The sequence below is a fragment of the Lithobates pipiens genome, unplaced genomic scaffold (genome assembly GCF_037356315.1).
Source record: "Lithobates pipiens isolate NorthernLeopardFrog02 unplaced genomic scaffold, aLitPip1_a1.2 Scaffold_25, whole genome shotgun sequence".
NCBI lineage: Eukaryota > Metazoa > Chordata > Amphibia > Anura > Ranidae > Lithobates > Lithobates pipiens.
The window spans coordinates 177,691,824-177,712,532 of record NW_027507787.1 but is presented as its reverse complement, the minus strand read 5'-3'; the positions used below and the strand labels follow the sequence as shown (position 1 = coordinate 177,712,532).

The following is a 20,709-nucleotide window of genomic DNA, read 5'->3' as shown; positions in this document are numbered from 1 at the left end:
CTGCTGCATGGAAATCTCAATCACCATTGCCAGCCCTGCCTACTGGACTACAGAACTCCACCTATCCCCATGAATCCCTGTCCCTGTCCACGTGCATGTTTTGATTTCTTTCCCTGCAAAACAATTTTCCTGCCTTGACTCCTAAGAGCCTACCCACACATTGTGAGTAGGGAAAGGTATCTTAGGAGGTAGTTTTTGGGGGTTGTGGCTGTGTCAATAGGATCTCGCATCGTGCATCCTACTGATGCCTCCTTCCCACAATTTTTCAAGCCTAGTAATAATGTCACAGGGAGTAATAAATGTTTCACACTACAGGAAAGGTAAAAGACAAAATTAATGCTGACATGCTGTTGGTCAACTTTTGGGCTAGGTTCCCATTTTTTGCGGGTGCGGGAGTGTGCGTAAATGCATATATTCCTGTACTCTCAGGCAGAAGCACACAATACGTGCTGCTATAAGAAAATGCGTGGGGGTGCTACCAACTCTTAATGGCGCCCCCCACCAACCGAAAAATGTGGTGCATTCTCCCGCACATGGAAACACGTGGTGCTGCATTTTGAAAAAGGTGCAGGGACATTTTTCATGCAGTAAACACAGGCAAAGCAGCCCATTCAAATGAATGGGCTGCTTTGCTTGTGTAAATGCAGCAAACAGAACCTCATAGATGTGAACCTAGGGTTAGGATACATTTGGGTCATGGGTCTATACAAATTCTTAAAGTGGTTCTAAAGGCAGAAGGTTTTTTATCCTAATGCATTATGTGTGCCACAGCACTGCAGCTCCCTCCATATATACAGTAGAAGGAGTGTTGTCACCCTTAGGAGAGGAAGTGTGTTACTGGCTGCATCAAAAAGGTGAAAATAAAAGAAACAAAGCCAGAGAATGGACTCAAGAACTTATAAACTGCAAAATATATATTTTTGTTTTAAAGAGTTATGCCCTGTACACATGGTCGGACTTTCCGGCAGAAAAAGTCAGGTGGAATCATTTAATCAGATATTCCGCTCGTGTGTGGGCTTCAGAGGACTTTTTTTCCCGAAAATTCTGATGGACGTAGAAATAGAACACATTTTAAATCTTTCTGACAGAATCATTTCCTATTGGGAAAACCGTTGGTCTGTATGCTGTTCCGACAGACCAAAAACTACACAAGGGCAGTTATTGGCTACTGGCTATTTAACTTCCCTTTTCTAGTCCCGTCGTACATGTTGTACATCACTGTGTTCTAAAACGATCGGACTTTGGTGTGATCATGTGTAGACAAGTCCATTTCAGCGGAACTCTGTCGGAAAAACCGTCAGAGTTTATTCTGATGTAAAAACCGGTCGTGTATACATGGCATTAGATACACTTTATGTATTAATATCTCTATTGCACAGTCTCTAAATTATGACCAAGCCAGGTATAACTCAGTTCTTCTTTATTCTAGGACTGCTATCTGATGTGGCTTTCTCCAAGAACAAGAAAAGACGTCTGAAACGCCCAATTAAGCCATACATGATCTGGTCCCAAATTTACTGTCCATTTCTGACTAAAGCCAATCCTAACACCACATTTACACACATAAGTGCACTGCTTGGAGAGGAATGAAACAAACTGACCGAGGCGGAGTGGATTAAAAGAAAACACACTGAAGAGTATCCAAGTAAGTAGTCCAGACACAGTTCTTAGTCCTCAGGGCCCTAATTCCCTCATTACAGGATTCGTATTCCTATGGATTAAAACTAATATTGTTATTAGTACAGAAAAGTCAGTTTATTTATCTGATGGATTGGCCCCTGCATTACATATCCAAATCCCAGAATTCAGTGAAGTGTAAGGTGGAAGAAAATGCCTACACTTGAGTTTCACCGAGATGTGAAGACCCAATGTGGGATCCAAACATGCTTCATTTTATACAAAACAGAAAAGGTGTTTTATAAGTATTTCTGCTTTAAATGTGCTGTATATAACTGTGGATTGATCCATTTTAGCACTAATCTGCAGATCACTTCCATGTACCTTCCAGTGTGCATTGTACAATAATGTCAAATCTATAGATTTTCACATCTTTAGATTTAGGTATTACCCAAGATAATTGATAGTCATAAGCAGGGGTGGCACCAGGTGGGTGCTTGGGGGAGCTATAGCACCCACAAAAATATTGCTAGCATCCCCATCTTTGCAACTGTTTCCAAATCCGGCCGGGCTGAAACTCGGAACTTAGACTTGTGATCTGGTGTGGGTTCAGCCATGCTCACACTCCCCTATGTGTTCCAGACTGCTATTCCTGCCCTCTACTCTACCTGTAAGCCACCATCTCTCGGGCTGTGCACAATTTCATTACTTATTGAGTGCTCTGCCCTCTGCCTGTCCATTGCCGAGAGGGTGACTGTGCAATGGAAGCCAGGCAGCCAATGGGAGGTGAGCAGTGGCTGTGTGCAGTGAGCTGGTATTTGAACAGAAAGAGTGAGTCCAGGAGCAAGAGAGTGGGTGAGTGTGAGCGTGGCACTGATTACTGCCATACACTGCATTGCCTTATGTGTGTATATACTGTACATAGTGTATGTGTGTTTTCTCAGGCGGCACTGTGTCCCTGTCTGGCACTCTGTGTCCTGTATGTATGCATGTATGTTTGTGTTTCCACACAAAGCCTGGTGTCTGGGCATGCAGAAAACTGAGCGGTATATACACATGGTGGGAGCATGGTTGCTCTAGAGGAGTGCTGGTGCCTGGGAGGCAGGTAAACTGGGGGATGGGGGTGCTCAGGTAATGCACTGTACATGTTATATATTACATAGCCCTGACTAAGGTGTTCTTTGTCCCAACAGCTGCTGGTTTGAATGAAGTTCTTCATGAAGGTCAGCTTGGTCAGTCATTTTTGTGTGCACAAATGCATATGCAATGGAAATGTTACATTTTTAAATGATTTTGTCCTGAGATTTATTTGTGTCTGTGAGGCTGAGAGTTGTCGTACAGTAATTAAGAATATTTTGTGGGTACAAGGAGGATTATATGTGTGCAGTGTATTGATCCCCTTTTAATTCCCTCCCACTGTTAGCCAAAATGTGGTCATTTCTACGAGGGGCGGCTCGTCTATTAGGGAGGGACGGGCGCTGCCCCCCCATCCGTTTGTCCGGCCCCCAAATCTACATGCAGGTTTTTTTTTGTGAAGCACATGATTAGAGCCAGAGGCTCTAATAGGCTTTAAAACAGGTGGGCTCGGGGTGCAGAGTACTGTGACCTGAGCCCATCCAGTTGTGTTACAATAGCGAATAATTATTCGCTATTGTCACACCGATTCTCCTCCGAGCCAATCAGTAACTGTGTCCCGATTGGTTGAAAGGATAGGCGATCCTATTGGCTGCCTAGGAGGAGGAGGAAGGAAGGAGACACATAGGCACCTCGAGGAGACGCACGACAAGCCCCTGCCCACTTGATGGGGTAAGTGCGACTGACAGGGGGTTTATAATAGGAGTTTCTGTCATATTTCAGGATGCCAGTAAAAAATGTGCTCCATCAGTAAATTTTCCATACTTCAACGCAATGCTCACTGCCCCACTACACACTGAATGGGGCACACTGACTGTTATATTCCTGGAGGTTAATTAAATATTTAATGTTTGGGGTAATTATTGTGTAGTTCTGGAGGTTAATAATGCACAGTCCTGGGGGTTTATTTCGGTGCCATGCTTGGATTTAAATGTTGTGCCATTCTAAGGGGTTAATTATTGTTTATTGTTGGAGGTTAATTGTGGTACAGTGCTGGGTGTATATTATAATGCCATGCTGATGGTTCAATATTGTGCCGTGTTGGGGGTTGATTATTGTTTTGTGTTCGGGGCTAATTATTGTGCCAGGCTGGGTGTTTATTTTTGTTCTATACCGTGGAGTTAATTATTATGCTATTCTGGCCTTTACACTTGTTGGGGTTATTGCTGACCCTGATACTTGCTGGAGGGTAGCATTGCTGGTCCCATTTGAGCTTATTTTACTCCAACAATCTCTTTAGTGTGCCCCAATGCCCTATTTTTACAATAGGATAGACCATTAAAAAAAAACCCCATCTTTTTGGCCACACCCACCTTTGGCCAGGCCCACAAGAGCACCACACTTATACTTTCAGCACCATTTAGCAACCCCCCAAACAAAATTGTTTGTAGCCATCCCTGGTCATGAGTATTGTATTTTACACTATAATACCCTTTGCCTCTTTGTTTAGATTGGGAATTTTAACCTGAAATTAAGAAAAGGAAGACATCCTCGTCAGTATACGACACCATGCCAAGTTCTTCAGGGGATCCACCAGCAGACTCAGCGTATTCAATGCTGCAAAACTTGCCATTATATTCAGAGATGGTTCTTCAACCCAGCCCACCAACAGGTAAGCCAGTGTGTACTAAGTGAATGTAGCCTAAGGCCGCGTACACACGGGCGGATTGTCTGCCCAACTAAGTTCGGCAGACAATCCGACAGACAGTCTGTCCTACTTTTGAATGAATGGACTTGACCACACATGATGAACAGACAGTCCGCTGAAAGCTTGCGCGATGACGTGTACAGCACGTACGACGGGACTAGAAATACGACGTCCAATACACTGCAATGCAACCTTCGGCGTGTAAATCCTTTCTGAGCATGCGCCATACTTAGTCCGTCCAACTTGCCTACACACGAGCGGACTGTCCGCTGAAACCAAGTTTGGACGGACAAAATTACGGAAATTCCGAAAGACTTAGTCCGCCAGACTGTCCGCTGAAAAAGTCCGCTGAAGCCCACACACGAGTGGATTGTCCGCTGAAACACGTTTCAGCGGACTAAGTTGGAAGGACAATCCTCTCGTGTGTACGCGGCCTGACACTACACAATTGTATGATACTATGGCAGCAATTAAAGAAAACCTAGATCACCCTACACAATGCCTACTGGGTATATTCCCGGACCCGGACTCTGACAAATTCCACAAAATATTTTTACAGGAATCTTTATTCATGGCCAGATTACTCATAGCAAGAACATGGTTGAAAACCACGCCTCCAACTGTCAGGGAATGGATGATGGCAATCAACGTTTTACCATATAAAAAGGAGACTTATGCCCACAGAGGGTGCCCGGCCAAATACGGAAAGATCTGGGATCCATGGCTGGAAAATGTAGCCACATGCAATGAAATCCCTGACTGACCCTGTTGAGATTGGGCATTCACGCTTACCTAATAATAGAAGCCCCCCCCCCCCAGTTGTAACAGAAAGAACAACTACTGCCTGACTCCTGGCCCCCTCAGAGATACTTAGCGAAAAGTATGTGTTACCTTTGAGCATTGCCAACTAACGCTAACCCGAGGGTATACGCTTTGATGTATGTGATGCCTAATATGAGATTGTTGCTAATGTTATGCTCAACTGTACGAGCGTTGATATTGCTACCAACTTGTAATTGTTTACTCTTCTAATAAAAACCAAGTCATTTGTAAAGAAAAAAAAAGAGAACCTAGATCAAAAGTGCCTAGGATAACAGTGCTGAAGTGAAGACAATTTGTTATATCTGCAGTCAGTGTTGATTCCTGTTTCCCTAACCAAGCTTTGACATCTCTCCAGATCAACATTGTTGTTTCACACTGATGCAGTGCAGAATTTGCAGTGATTCCTGTGCATTTCCCACACCGCATCAGAATTCATACAAACATCTGCAGGTGTCAATGCTAGGTTAACACCCCAAAAGCAGGTCACAAAACACAGTGCGGTTGGCTGAATTGGATCGCTTGGGTGTGAATACCATGCAATCAGATTCCAGTGTCAAAAAAATGCTGCATGCACTTTTTGTGCTGGTGCAGTGCAATTTAAGCCAAAATGAAGGAGCTCAAAGAAAATGATCATAAAAAGTGCCCCACAGTTATCATACCAACTTAATAACTGTAGAAACAAATTAAGAGCTACTCTATTAACTAACCACAATAGATAGCTTAAGAAACTAAAACAACTTTTATTCACAAGGTAATAGAGCAGGGAAGTTGCTAGCCTCCCAATTTCGAAAATGACAAACCAAAGGTAAAATCCATACAATGGTCCATTATAACACTGGAAGGGTTATTTACTAAATATAGTGGACACCTTCTCAGAATATTATGGACATTAAGGACATAACAAAATTTCTAAATAATATTAATCTCCCAAAGATTGATCCTGCCACCCATGATAATCCAAATAAGCCAATTACAGAACAGGAAATATTTAAGGCCATTAAAGACATTCCAATTAACAAGGTACCAGATATCGACGGCCTCTCTGGTGAATATTATAAAACATTTGCCACTACTTTACTAGCCCACCTGTCTAAATTGCACAATTTTACAGCCTTCAGTAGTTATAATTTCCAAAGGAAATGTTGGAAGCTATTATAATTACCATACCAAAAACCTGGGAAAGATCCAATTATAGGCCAATATCACTATTAAACTGCGACATTAAAATTTATGCTAAAATATTCGCTAGTACACTGTTGAAAATTAATCCCTATCTTATAGGATCAGATCACTGGAGTAGCCTTCTCAATTCTTACAGCTACTAAGAATGGTGGAATGGGTCTCCCAGATATTCAACATTATTACAATGCGTCACTCCTTGATCAAATGAAATTTAGATTTTCTGATTCAGACGCAAAACTTTGGGTAAATATTGAAAAAGTCACCAAGGGCAATGACATGTGTGCATTGGTTATAGTGTATGCTTTGCTTCCTAAACTCATAATACCAAAACTCATCACTATCAAATCCACATTGATAGCTTAGAAACACATATTGTCAATAATATGCTGAAATGGGAAAAGGCTCTTTCCCTATCAATTTATGGGGAACAATGGAACAAGGCTATATTTCTGAGTACTAAGGCATCATCCCGCATTGAACATTGAGATAATGCCCAAAAGATATTAAACAGATTGTACCTTACACCATTTAAACTTTCCAAAATCTACCCATCACTCTACCCAACTTGCTGGCGATGCAGTGAACAAACTGGCTCCCTTGATCATGGTTTCTGGAGCTGCAAAAATCTTAGTAGTTTCTGGAAATCAGTTTCAACATACATTGCCAGGGCTTTTTTTTCAGCAGGAACATTGAGGAACGTAGTTCTGGGACCTCCAACACTGAATGTATGTAATGGTAAGGGGTGCTGGGGTGTGCTTCAGGGTCTATTGATGCTGATGGGAGATCTATTGTCACTGGAAGGGATCTATTTTTGCAGGGGGATATTGTTGCTGGGGAGGTGTATTGTTGCTGGTGGGGAACCGGGGGGGGGGGGGGGTCAGTTGTTGCTGGGAGGGATCTACTGTTGAGGGAGGGGTCTATTGATGCTGGCTGCCGGTAGATTGGTTGTTGCTGCCAGGAGTCTATTGTAGCTTGGTAGGTATTTAGTTGTGGATGATCCATTGTTGCTGGGGAAATGGGGGTCTATTGTTGCATGCTGCAGTGAATCTATTTGACTGCTTTTCATACAAATTACTAAGTACCACAAATGTTACCTGCTTCTGTATTCTCTAAATGGGGCAGTACTGGGAGGTGGGTATGGGGTGGAACCAAGGAATGGTGCTCGGAGATGGGTAGGGGGCGTGGACAAGGGGTGACTTGCAAAGGGGGAGTTCCTGTATTTATTCTCTGAGAAAAAATATATATTGCTAACCTCACTGGTAATTTACTTCCCCTTACTCCTGCAATGGCAGGAAAAATAAAAAAATCAAGATCTTTACACTTTAGAGTACAGAACAGTAGTAACAAACATATTAATAGCAGCAAGATTGACTATAACAAAACTATGGAAATCCAGTGATGCACCAACTTTATCTGATGTTGTTATATGTTATACGGTTAAATACACATGCTCTATAGGAGTTGATGTTAGCATATAAAAAGTACAACATGACCAAGTTTGAGACACTATAGCAAATGTGGATTAGTCATCCTAGAGCTTCTATCTCACGCAACACAATCTGCAGTTCTTAAACCATAATTCAGTATTATTCCAGGAGTAACATTTCTCAGTAACGTTTCACAGTTCTCTTTTCCATTTTCTTGAACTGTCTATTATAATGTAGTCATTATATTAGCTAGCACCTGTTTACAGCTAGAACCCAAAGGGGTAAACATGGATTTTACTATACTGTTTATGTATGATTCATTTGATCATTTGTATGACTAGTGTTATTACTACGATTGAGATTTATATGTAAATGTTTTCCTGCTATACCTGATTGTTATTTATCGGAATCAGCTGCCTTTAATATTTCTGTTATTTGTTTGGAAATTTCAATAAAAATTCTTTATTGATAAAAAAACAAAAAAACAAATGGGCTCAATTTGCACTGCAATGAATCACATGTGATTTGAACAGGAATGTGGTGTGATTCCTTTCAGAATCACATGTGGTTTTTCACAGCACATTAGTGTGAACCACTGCACCCCCCACCCCAACTGCAAAGGCAGCAGACAGGGGTGTAGACATGCGGGTGGTATCAGTTTTTACAGGCTGAAACAGATGGCAATATTAACACTTCCTCATCTCTTTTCTTTACTTCCTTCAGCCTACTAATTAAGAGAGTGGTTAATTGGGCACAGGTGCTTGAGGCCTATTTAACTTGGTGTAGAGCACATGTGAAATTGCCAAACTGCTGGTTGGAAGCTAAACAGTGGAGCCTTGAGTGGAGTGTGAACAAGTATTGCTTTTTGACTGCTGGTGACTGCTGGGTTGCATTTTTATGTTCTTTTTTGGCTTTTCCTTGTAGCTTTATAATACCCTTTTCCGACACTTTTTAAACAGTTTTTTTTTCTTTGGTTCCTTCAGCCTACTAATTAAGGGGAATGGTTAATTGGGCACAGGTGCTTGAGGCCTATATATCTTTGTGTAGAACTCATTGTGAGCCTGCTCATCTTGAGTCTGTGGGAACTCTGTCCAAGTGGAACTGGTCAAAGTAGTGAGTTAAAAACAAGAGTTAGTGGAACTGGTCAAAGTGGTTAAAAACCAGAGTTTAAAACAGGAGGTTATAACAGGGGTCATAGTACCTGTGTAGTGTGAGTACCTGCGTGTTGTCTGAGTAGTGTGTGTGGATCGTTAGTACTTGTGTATTGTGGGTGCATGCTGGTCTGTGAATACCTGTGTATTGTCTTGTTGAGTATTAGTGTCAGGAAGCTAGTTGTTAGGTAATTTGGACTGGTTATAATCTCTAATCCTCATTAAATTAATAGATACGATGCCTGGCGGTTGTGGAGAGGTGACTCTGTGTACATCTTGCGGCATGTATGCGTTCCTTGATCATCTGATCGAGGGCGAATACTGCTGTGCAAAATGTAAGCAAATTGTTTCCCTGGAAGCCCAGGTTCTGAATCTGGGGAAGCAACTGTCAGCACTGAGAGGACCCTCCACACTAAATGAGAGCCAGGAACATACACGGCAGGTGCCGGCAGGGGCCAGCACAGAGGTGGGTGGAGACAAAGAGGTGCAGGCACTAGCAAAGAGTAGATGGGTGACAGTCAGGAAGGGTAGAGGGGCAAGTCCCATTGAGGCCGATCCAGGGCTGGAGCATCCCAATAAGTACGCTCCATTGAGTGACATTGGTGATCCCAGTCAGGGACCAGCACTGCTGGAGCTGAGGGATTCTCCTAGCTGCCAGGGGAAGAACTCCTCCAGTGAGAGTGGGGGGGGGAGCGAAGGGAAAGGAAAGACAGATTCTGGTGGTAGGGAACTCAATTCTTAGAAGGACAGAGAGGGCAATCTGTAACAAAGAACTGAAGCGCCGAACTGTATGTTGTCTACCGGGCGCTGGGATTTGGCACATCACGGATCTGGTGGACAGATTACTGGGAGGGGTTGGGGAAGACCCAGATGTCATGGTGCATGTTGGCACCAATGACAGAGTCAGAGGCAGATGGAGTGTCCTAAAGAATGATTTTAGGGACTAGGGAGCTAAATTGAGGAAAAGGTAGTATTCTCAGGAATACTACTGGTACATCGAGCCACAAAAGAAAGGCAGAGGGAGATTAAGGAAGTAAACAAGTGGCTGAAGAGCTGGGGTAGTAAGGAGGGGTTTGGGATCCTGGAGGACTGGGATGACTTCTCAGTCGATAACTGGTACTATAGAAGGGACGGACTGCACATAAATGAGGAGGGTGCAGATCAGCTGGGAATAAGGATGGCCAAAAAGTTAGAGGGGTTTTTAAACTAGGTGATGGGGGGGGGTCCAGAGATAGACATAGTCAGCGTGGAACATATTCCAGAGGGTAATATTAGGGGCATTAGTGGTAGGGTAACCAAAGCACATAAACACAAGGTAAGCATAGTAGCAAGTCCTAGTTGCAATTTTGGAACACCCGAGAGGATAACATGTGACCGGTCAAAATGTATTAATGCATTAAAATGTTTGTTCACCAATGCCAGAAGTCTGCCAAGCAAAATAGGTGGGTTGGAAGCTCTGGTGCATCAGGAGAGCTATGATGTAATCGGTATTGCTGAAACTTGGGTTCATTCTTCACATGATTGGGCTATTAATATTCCTGGCTATGCACTCTTTCGGAAAGACAGAGCAAAAAGGAAAGGTGGAGGGGTCTGTCTGTATGTGAGAAGTGATCTCAAAGCGACTGAGAACCTGGTGGATGGAGAGTGTGAGGAGTCTGAAGCATTATGTGTGGAACTGTTTGTTATAGACCACCCAATGTTAATGAGGAGGTGGAGACTCAGCTCCTTGCACAGATAGAACGGGCTGCAAGGGCTGGGACAGTGATAATAATGGGGGATTTTAACTACTCAGATATTGACTGGAGTAATGGCACTGCTGGGACAGTTAAAGGGCAAAAATGTATAAAAAATTATTACAGGACAATTTTATGGTCCAGTTTATTGAGGCCCCAACTAGGAATAATGCTCTGTTGGACCTGGTAATCTCAAACCATGCAGAGTGTATTACTAATGTTCAGATAAAGGAACACTTGGGTAGCAGTGACCATAACATGATTTCATTTGATGTTAGCTGTAAGCAAAAATCACATACGGGAAAGATAAAAACACTTAATTTCAAGAGAGCAAATTTTCCAAGGATGAGGGCTGCTCTCCAGGACTTAGACTGGGAGAGAATATTGGCATCAATGGGCACAGAACAGAAATGGGAATTCTTCAAAAAGACTGTTTGTGATCTCAATGCAAAGTATATTCCTATGGGCAATAAGTTTAAAAAGGCAAAAAATAAAACCTATGTGGCTCACGGCCAAAGTTAAAAAAGCTATAAACTATAAGAAAAGATCTTTTAAAAAATATAAAAATGAAGGAACACTAGTGTGTTTAAATGTTACAAAGAATATAACAGAATATGTAAAAAGGAAATCAAGGATGCAAAAATTCAAAATGAAAGACAGATTGCAAAAGATAGTAGGACAAACCCCCAAAAATTCTTCAAATATATTAATAGTAAAAAGGTCAAGTCTGAGCATGTAGGCCCTTTACAAAACAATCTGGAGTGGGTGACTGGGGACAAAGAAAAGGCTAATTTATTAAATACTTTCTTCAGCTCTGTGTATACAAAGGAGCATGGGGGAGCTCATGTCCATAATAGGGGTGGTAGTGACACAGTCCTAAATCCGCAATGTCTCAAAAGTGATATGGTCCAGAAATATTTGGACAGAATAAAGGTGGATAAAGCACCTGGACCAGGTGGCATCCACCCACAGATCCTAAAAGAATTGAGCTCTGTCATTTCAAAGCCACTGTATCTAATTTTTAGGGACTCATTAATGACACGAATAGTACCACTGGATTGGCGCAGGGCCAATGTGGTGCCTATATTTAAAAAGGGAAAAGGTCTTTACCAAGTAACAATAGACCTGTTCGTTTAACTTCTATAGTTGGGAAGATGATGGACAGATTAATAAAAGACCACATAGAGGAGTTCTTGCAGGAAAAAAATATTTTAAGCAACAGACAGCATGGATTCATGAAAGACAGAAGTTGTCAGACAAACCAGATTTCTTTTTATGAGGTGGTAAGTAAAACCTTGGACAGAGGGGTGGTGATGGACGTGGTATACTTGGATTTTGCAAAAGCGTTCGATACAGTTCCGCACACATGGCTCATGTGTAAGGTAAAGTCTACAGGTTTGGAAATATCAGTTTGTAAATGGATAGAAAACTGGCTAAAAGACAGAATTCAGAGAGTAGTGGTTAATGATTCTTACTTTGAATGGTCTAAGGTTATCAGTGGTGTACCCCAAGGTTCAGTGCTGGGACCCTTACTTTTTAATATCTTTATAAATGATATTGGGTCTGGGATCAAAAGTAACATTTCCATCTTTGCAGATGAAGCCAAGCTATGCAGTGGAATAACGTCCTTACAGGATGTCTCCAATTTACAAGCTGACCTCAAAGCTCTGGCTGATGTGGCAGATGAAGTTTAATGTTTAGAAATGTAAAGTTATGCACTTGGGGGCTAAGAATATGCATGCATCATACATTTTAGGGGGAGTACAACTGGGGGAATCCATAGTGGAGAATGATCTGGGGGTTTTGGTAGATCATAAGCTCAATAATAGCATGCAATACCAAGCTACGGTTTTCAAAGCGAGCAAAGTTCTTTCTTGTATAAAGAGAGGTATGGACTCTCTTTATATATATATATATATATATATATATATATATATATATATATATATATATATATATATATATATAAGAGAAAAACTCATCGAACCACTGTGGCCAGGCCCAGATATTGGTTCCGTTACTCCCTGTAACAGCTCAATACAGACAGCAAAATGAACAGATATCATCCCGTGAAACAAAGAGATAAGTGTATTTTTAAAGAGAAGGCTTGAAGCTAAAAGCATCATTGGGGCCAGGGGCAGTGGTAGCAGCCAGAGTGTGAATCCATCTCATTTCTCTGTGTAGAATCTTTTTATCATGATTACCACCTTGAGAGTTCATTGAAATGTGTTCTAACGCTGCAAATTGTACTACGCTGCTGTCACCAGCATGCGTTTGGAATTGCATGTCATCCTATAGGTGTCAGCAGTTGATTACTGTTGATGTATTATATATGATCCTTGATTCGAGGCCAGAAAACTTTTTTGGTTTAACTGCTTCAGCCCCGGAAGATTTTACCCCCTTCCTGACCAGAGCAATTTTTGCGTTTCGGTACTGCGTCACTTTAACTGACAATTGCGCGGTCGTACGACGTTGCACTCAAACAAAAATGACGTCTTTTTTCTCCACAAATAGAGCTTTCTTTTGGTGGTATTTGATCACCTCTGCGGTTTTTATTTTTTGCGCTATAAATAAAAAAGAGCAACAATTTTGAAAAAAACGCAATATTTTATATTTTTTGCTATAATAAATAGCCCCCAAAAATATATATAAAAAAAATGTTTTCCACAGTTTAGGCCGATATGTATTCTACATATTTTTGGTAAAAAATAAAATTGCAATAAGCGTTTATTGATTGGTTTGTGCAAAAGTTATAGCGTCTACGAAAGGGGATATTTTTATGGCATTTTTAGTCTTCATTTTTTTTTATTAGTAATGGCGGTGATCTCCGATTTTTAGTGTGACTGTGACATTATGGCGGACACATCGGACACTTTTGACACATTTTTGGGGCCATTGTCATTTATACAGCGATCAGTGCTATAAAAATGCACTAATTACTGTGTAAATGGCACTGACAGTGAAGGGGTTAACACTGGGGGGGGGGGGGGTGAAGGGTTTAAGTGGGTCCTAGGGAGTGATTTTAACTGTGGGGGGGGTGGGCTACAAGTCTCATGACCGAGATCACTGCTCCTGATGACAGAGTCATGTCACAAGGCAGAATGGGGAAGTGCCTTGTTTACACTTCTCTGTTCTGCCGCTCCATGACACGATCGTCAGGAGACCGGTGGACATCGAGTTTCCTGGTCCCGCGGGCACGTTGTACGTGACGTGTGTGCGACACTTCTCAAACGGACTCTTTGAGAGTAGTCCTGTGCCCTTTTTAAACCCATTTATATAGTGACAGGGACTCTCACTGTCAAAGTCTGTACATAGGGTAAATGTTGGATATGCATTGGCAAGTAGGCATGCACATGTACACTCTGCAGTTATATTGGCACTCAGTGGCCTATGCTAACGGAAGCACTGCAGAAGGTATTACTGAGTGGTATTCAGCTTATCCTTGTTTACCCGAACTACCGATTCTGCCCTGCCTTGTATGACCCGATTTGCCTCCTGATCTGCTTCTGTACTTCTGCATTTTTGTTGTGAGTGTGGCCTGCTTTCTGGACTCTGCTTACTGCCTTCTACCTTGTACTTTGTTTGCCCAGCTGTTACTTACTTTGGTTTGTTAGCTGGACCCTGTCTTTGCCTTCTGATTTGGTACTACACTGCTAGACTGCTCCTTACCTCGGTGTGTGCCCTGACTTTGCCTCTGTCTCCTGATCCGTTACCACATTTGCTAACCATGTCCACCCTCGACAAAGGCCTCAACCTAGTTCCTGCTGCCTGCTCCAGTACCATGGTGTTCCCGTGCCTGGTTTCTGCTCCATGATTCTCGGTTCCCAGCTCTTCACAGATCTGGTAGGTCCTGCAACTCTGACACCTATGCCACTCTGTGCCCTCACACTCTCTGTCACCACTGGGTAGGAAATGCAAGAGAAGCCTCCTTATCTACTCAGTCTTCTACAGGTACATGATAAAGAACCCTACTGTATTCATCTGGGTAAGACTAAAGCTAAGGCTGGAGTTCAAATTTAACTTCTATATATTGTTGAAGGGAAACTAAAAACTAGTCAAAAGCCTTTGTGTGCACTTGTTGAAGAGTAGTTTTATATATTTTAAACTGATCTTGAAACCTATAGTCTGAACACAGTGTCTCGATATGTATATTTGTACTCTACTTCCATAGTAACCTTATGTTTCCAGAAGTGCACAGCACTCAGAACATATTGTACTCTTTGCTTGGCAACTCGGATCCCCTCCACTAAGCCTATTCACAATGGTATTCTAAGTACACCAACAGATGAAAGTATAGAACTCTGGAAATGTAAAAACAGAATGTAATTATTTGATTATTGAAGCAGTAAGATTAAAAGGAAAAAAATGTTTCTCTAGCACAAGAGACTTTCCCTCCTATTCCCTAATTAAGCAATACAGCTGTTCATCCTAAATTTCCTACAAGCCAAACTTCAAATATATTTTGTTTAATACAGCCGCCTTAGGCAACATCCTTTCAAAATCTGTTCTTTTTTACAGGCTTTTGGAATTGTACAAATATTCTGTATTTTACATATGCAGTTTTCGATGTACGACATCATTGCTTGTTAAAATCTATTTATTCAAGAAATTTGTGCTGCTTGAATATGATGGGATCAATTCTATTTGCCCTGGGATCAAAATGAGGCAAATTCAAAGAGGCCATTTATAACGGATATTACGGACAAATTGATGCATAATATTGTTTTAATGGAGCTAAATCTCAGGAGTTCAGCAGCTCGATTATACAATTAGTGACATGCGGATGACATTGCTCATTTAAGTGGTTGACATTAAAATGTCCTGTGCCCATACAACAGCACTTGGGAAAAGCTCCTAGAGACTAGATTTAAAACATTCTTACGGAGAAAAATGATGGGCTTTTCAGAGAATATGAGCTTCTGTTGGTAGACAAATGTGGAAAGGAAAATCCAAAGATGATACAAAACCTGGATACATTATAATAGACATTTGCCATGGTGTACTATATGAAGAAAAATACCAATTTTGTTTAACTATATATAAACTACATATAAAGTGTATATAAATCCAATAACAAAATGTAATATATTTTGCAGCTCTTAGATGCTGTTGCTGGATTTGTCTTCTTTATTACAAGCTTTGTTTCTTTATTTTCACCTGGTGGTCTTACCAGTTAGGCCTCATGCACACTGGATGTTTTTTGAATGTTTTTACAGCTGCTTTTTTTGACTTCAGATGTTTTTTTTCTACAGTCAATAAACTCTCCATCATGATATTCTATGTATCCATGCACACTTATTCCCCGTACACACGAATGGACTTTCCGTAAACAAAACCGTGGATTTTTGTTTGAAGGTTGTTGGCTCCAACTTGTCTTGCATACACACGGTCATACAAATGTTGGCCAACAATTACAAACGTGGGAACGTGGTGACGTACAAGACGTACAACGAGCCGAGAAAAAGGAAGTTCAATACCCAGTGCAGCTCCTTCTGCTTGATTCCGAGCATGTGTGAACTTTTGTGCATCGGATTTGTGTACACACGATCGGAAATTCCGACAACGTTTTGTTGGTGAAAAGTTTGAGAAGCTGCTAGCCAACATTTGTTGGTGTGAAGTCCGACAACAAATGTTCGATGGAGCATACACACGGTCAGACTTTCAACCAACAAGCTCACATCAAACATTTGTTTTGGAAAATCTGATCGTGTGTACGGGGCAATAGGCTGTTATAAACTGTTTTTGGCGGGTGAATTTTTTGGCTGTAAAAAAACCCCTAAAACTAGTGGGTTCTGAGATGAGTTTTTCAGCTGTAAAAACGCTATAACGTCAAAAAACGCTGATAAACGCCGATAAACAATCAAAAATGCGGCTCACCAGCATTTTTTAACGTTTTCGATCCTTTGCAAAAAAAAACATAACGTGAAAAAATGCTCAAAGCGCTCATCCACTCATTGGATTTCTGGCAGGAACAAGTTTTTTGTATCTGTAACTGTCAAACAGATATAACTAAACACTTTCAACTGTATATTTAACAGACCAAGGTGTCCTTTTATGAAGCAGTGAAATCTATTCACTGCTTCATTCTCCGGCATTCACATAGGAGATCTTTCTCCTCTGTGTGCCACTATATGAAGCGGAGTAGATCGCTTCACACTTGGAGGAGTGAAGAGATCTACAAACGCTTCTAACACTGGAGAACGGCCCCTAATACTGGAATCTCGTGAGACTTTACGAGATTACAGTACTAGAAATTCACTGATACACACAGATGTCATTATATTAAGCAGTGATAAATTATCACAGCTCAATACACTGACACGCGGTGTGATTAATGTTAGTGAAATAAAGCGTCCCCCTACATAATATATACATGTATACACACACAGACATTATATATACATGTATATACACACACATTATATATATATACATATGCACATTATATATATATATGTATATATATGTATACACATACATATGACAGGGGGACATGGTTACAGTGTTGGGGGGTCTGAACGAGGCATAAGGAAGTTAATTATCTTCCTCTTTCCTCCTCAGATCCCCCCGATTCCCTCTTCACTACCCCGGTTCTCCACCTCTGAGTTGGTGAATCGGGGCGTGTGAATTCTGACACAGATCACAAGTGAAGCGCTGAGATCACAGCTTCATATAGTGACCGTTACTGTGTCAGTCTATGTGGATTCTCCATGTGCGGAGATAATCGGCGGGAGAACAAGTTCAAACACATCTCCCCCGATTATCTCTGGTTTATATACTGTTTATGGGCTGTGATCAGCGGCGATCCTCTGGATCTCCACTGATCATTGCTTCATAAACGGACACCCAAATAGCAGAAAATAGGAAAAGTTAATTGTTAAGGTTTTCATACACTTTAAGCTAAGCCACCAGAGAGATTTAAAAGAAAGTGTCTAAAAAGTGACTCATTTGTAAAGTAGTTGGATGGACTATTGATGTAATGATTTATGCATCTTTATTGATTTGCACAGCATTTTTGTCATGAATTATTGTTTTTAATTTATTTATTGATGCACTGATGTATTGGTTTAATGCACTTCTTTTTATTTGTATAGATTGTATGATTTATTAATTTTTTTTATATATTTATCTTTTGGGTAGTGCTGTGTATTGCAGTGATATCGCCTGACCACAACCAAACTGCTGCTTTTCTTGAAGCATCAGCGCATTGATAAAGTGCTGCTGCTTGCTTCATAAAAGTTTGCTTTGCTTGTTTAATGCCCATGTACACAAGGTCGGACATTCCGACAACAAAATCCGTAGGTTTTTTTTCCGACGGATTTTGTCCGAAACTGGTGTTGCATACACACCGTCGGACAAAGTTGTCGAAAAATCCGATCGTTCGTAATGTGATGAGGTTATTTAGTTATGACGGGACTACGTTTAGGCTAGTAGCTAATACCTTTGGTCTAGGAATTTAATCTGAGCATGCGTGGCACTTTGTCCAATTGGAATTCTCTACAAACGATCGGACAAAGTCTGATCGGATCATGTTGTCGAAAATTTTTATATCCAGCTCTCAAACTTTTTTGGTCAGACATTCCGATGGAAAAAGTCAGATGAAGCCCACACACGGTCGGATTATCCGACAACACAGTCCGATCGGACATTTTCCGTTGGAATGTCCGACCGTGTGTACAAGGGCTAACAGTGTGCTTTGTTTGTTTTTAGGTATATGTTGATTGATTTATAAATGTGAAGCAGGGGTGATAAGCATGTTCTCCATATAAAGCAAGTGTGCATTTCTTGCTTTAAAAGGGTGCTTTGCTTTGCGATGATGAAGCCCATTCAATCGAATGAATAAAAGAAAAATAAAGTGTGCCAGGAGGGGCAGGAAACATTTCATATGACCTGCTTATCCAATTGCCCACTGGGCACTTTTACCTCCTTCCTAACTAGGCCAATTTTCAGCTTTCAGTGCTCTCACATTTTGAATGACAATTACTCAGTCATGCAAAACTGTACCCAGAGATTTTTGTCCTTTTCTCCGCACAAATAGAGATTTTTTTTGGTGGTATTTAATCACCACTGGGTTTTCTATTTTTTGCTCTATTAAATAAATAAGACAGGAAATTGTGAAAAAAAATGCCTTTTTCTTCATTTCTGTTATAACATTTTGCAAATAAAAGTAATTTTTCTTCATACGTTTTGGACAAAATTTATACTGCTACATATACTGTATTATATAACCAAAATGTTGCTTCAAAACATGGCTTCAGACACGCTTTCTTAAAGCTCTCTGATGGCCAGTCAAAGCTCCTGTCACTAAATAAAATGGTTAGCTTACAATCCTGTTTACACCTTGCTTTTGCTTGATGCTTCAATGAGGCTTTGGTGGGTCTTTAATGAGGCTTTGGTGGAGCATCTATGGAGCTTCAATGAGCCATCGATGAGCCTTCAGTGGAGCTTCAGTGGAGCTTCAAACGAGCTTTGCCATTGACTTCTATGGAGGCTTTGAAGATGTATTGAAGCACCACTAAAGCTGCATGGGGTATAATTTTTGAAGCAAAGTCGAAGTAAAGCAAAAGAAAGGTGTAAACAGAACTGAAAGCTAACCATTTTATTCAGTGACAGGAGCTTTGGCTAGCGTTCAGAGAGCTTTAACAAAGCATGTCCGAAGCCATGTTTTGGAGCAAGTGTAAACTAACCGTTAATGTGTGTTGAAGCAGAAGTGTAAATGAGCCCTTATAGGGTCCACAAGCTATGGTGCCAATCACTGAAAATTGATCATATCTGATCACACCTGATGTACTGACAGCCTCTCATTTGAGACACTAACAAGACAGGAAAGTAAAAATACCCCCCAAATGACCCCTTTTTGGAAAGTAGACATTCCAAGGTATTTAGTAAGAGGCATGGTGAGTTTTATGAAGTTGTAATTTTTTTCCCACAATTCTTTGCAAAAAAAGTTTTTTTTTTTTTTCACAACATTGTCATATTAACAGATTATTTCTCCCACATGGCATCACATACTTGCAGCTACACCCCAAAACATATTCTGCTACTCCTCCTGAGAATGGCGATACCACATGCGTGAGACTTTTTCATAGCCAGGCCACATACAGAGGCCCAACATGCAGGGAGCACCGTCAGGTGTTCTAGGGACATAAATTGCACATCTAATTTCCTGACTACCTATTACACTTTTGAAGACCCTGGAGCACTAGGACAATGGAAATGCCCACAAAATGACCCCATTTTGGAAAGCAAACATCCCAACACATAATCTAGGAGGCATAATAAGTCTTTTGAACATGTAATTTTTTTTCACAAGTTTTTGGAAAATGTTGGAAGAAAACTTTTTTACACAAAGTGGTCAATTTATAAGATATTTATGACCCCCAAAATACATTCTGCTACTCCTCCTGAGTATGGTGATACCACATGTGTGAGACTTTTACACAGACTGGTCAGATATAGAGGTCCAACATGCAGAGAGCACCGTCAGGATGCGCACTGATGTGGCATGGATGAGCACAAATGGGCATGTATGGGCATAGACTTGTATTTTGAGGCACGGATGGGCAAGTTTGAGGCATGGATGGGCATGTTTGAGGCACGGATTAGGTATGATCTAGGACAGATCAATGCTGTGGGCACTTCAGAGACAGCCCACTCATGCTGTTTCGATACTGATTGCATGTGAGGAGAGGGGAGGAGCTGAACCGGACATGCGCAGGACATAGCGATCATGTGGTAAAGAGCTGCTGTCATCGGTCCTTTACCCCAATCTGTGATGCTTAGGATCCAGAGAACCCAGCAATTAGAGCCATAGGCTCTAATAGGCTTCAAAAAAGGTGGACACGGAGCACAGAACATTGGCAATCAGGTAGCGTGGGTCTGATATCTGTCACCTGACTGGCTGAAAGGACAGTTGCTGCTATTGGAACGTTTAGCAGGAAGCAGGAAGACGAGACACATGGAGGATACAGTACGCCACTGCATGACCAGCAACC

At 41.3% G+C, this 20,709-nt stretch overlaps 1 protein-coding gene across 1 annotated transcript in view; it reads right to left on the bottom strand.

Moving 5' to 3' along the window:
* DNTT (DNA nucleotidylexotransferase) overlaps positions 1–20,709 on the bottom strand; it is a 618,183-nt gene that overhangs the window by 359,291 nt on the left and 238,183 nt on the right. The gene's annotated exons all lie outside the window — the stretch shown is intronic.